Below are 1,838 nucleotides of genomic sequence, written 5' to 3'. Positions count from 1 at the left end.
CGCCAGCTGGCACGTTGAAGCTGGTTGTCTGGGCAGCCCGGCGGGGGAGGCAGCTGGCTCCGGGCGGTGGGTCCCACTCCTGTGCTGGTCCACCGTATAAAAAAGGTTGGGAACCACTGTTAGACGATGCTGTTGCCATCTAGTGGCCAAAAAGCATACTTCTTTTTCAATTGTATTTTGTTCCAACTTGGTGAGGATAGCATTTTAAGTGAAATATTTTTTAGGTATTCTTTGTCACTCTGTCAAATTGTTTACTATATACAGGTTTCCCTTGCTTTATGTGTTCCTGGAAAATGGCACATAACTCAAATTCACATAATGGGAACCCACTTGAGAGTGTAACAAAGAGGGGTATGTTCCAAGACCTTGAACGCACTGACCCCCAGACCCATTTTTACCACTTTTACAAAACAATTTTGGTACTCACCAACAGCAGACAGGAAACAGAAACACAGGGTGGTGGTGAATGTTACCATAATGGAGATGGCAACTACACAAACACGTGTCGCAGACAATGAGCGAGGAGCATAGATCCATACAGGGGACTATATTTTGGTGGGCATCATTCCCACAATGCACCACACAAAGCAGCTGACTGCAGGCTTCCACCACACTGATCACATAAGAGTGAATTTACCTTGCATATAACAAATTTTTGGTATAAAAAGGATCATCGCATAAGAATAAGTTCACACATACAGAACCCGCATAAAGCGAAGGAGACCTGTATTCAAAACTCTGCCACTGTCATTTTGAAATACTCATATTATTACATATTTATATAATAAATATTTTATTATGAGGATAACAAGGATTTTGTGGGATGGTATTTTGTATTGGACCAACTGCATGGTCGGGATAAAGTTAGATGAGCTTGTGAATGCAAAGCATTCTTTATCAGGTCTGAGAAAAGAATCAGGCACAGCAATGAATAAAAACGGTGGGGCTATGAAATTGGACAGGGAAGAAATTCCCTGGGAATGAAAAACAAACAACTATAATTTCAATAATGTATAATTTAATTTAAACTTATAGTATAATTTAAAATATAACAACAACCTAAAGTATAATTAATATATATAATTTATACCAACTATGTAGTTGGTCCAATAAAAGATATGATCCATAAAAATCCTTGCCTTTTACATAAACATGTTTAACAATTAAAAATTATATAGAGAAAATAAAATAAACATTTTCATTTCCCATGTTTAAAGTATTGCACTATCAGCAAAGATTCAATAATTCGGTAATAATTTATATGTACATATGTTCTACTGGAGAATTTCAGTATGCTTTTAGATTCTTAATGAATTAGTCATGACTGAAGTTGTACAGTTGCCATTGGAAACAAAATGTGAAAATCCATCTCAAGGTGATTATAACAGAGAAGGGAAGCACTCACATCAGATGGGTGTTCATTCATTCTTGCACATAGGGATTGCCTGGCTGTCCAATGTAGAGAGTAAAGGGATACTGTGAGCAGGTGGTGATGTATATGACAGAGGTTCAAGTGAGAGACGCTCCAATGTTATGATCTGTGTTATCTGGTCTAGTGATCATGTGGTCAAACTGATGAGGGGGCACAGCTTGCATCTGGGTCTGTTGCAAGGCTTGTGCTCCAGTGAGAGTAGGAATTAGGTAATCTGCTGCCAGTATGCAGCAGCTGTGGTCTCTGGGGCAGGGCAGGAGGAGGGCTGGGGAGTATGCTGTCTGCACAGTGCAGGGGTTTGCATGTGGCCCATGCAATATGCAGTTTGGAGACCCATGAGGTATACAGCCCCTGGACAGTTAGAAATTGGATAGTCCTGTTGGAAATTGGATAACTCTAGGGCATT

Source organism: Alligator sinensis, unplaced genomic scaffold, assembly GCF_000455745.1.
Source record: "Alligator sinensis unplaced genomic scaffold, ASM45574v1 scaffold777_1, whole genome shotgun sequence".
Taxonomy (NCBI): domain Eukaryota; kingdom Metazoa; phylum Chordata; order Crocodylia; family Alligatoridae; genus Alligator; species Alligator sinensis.
The sequence above is the reverse complement of the archived record's forward strand: the minus strand, read 5'-3'. Positions refer to the sequence as shown.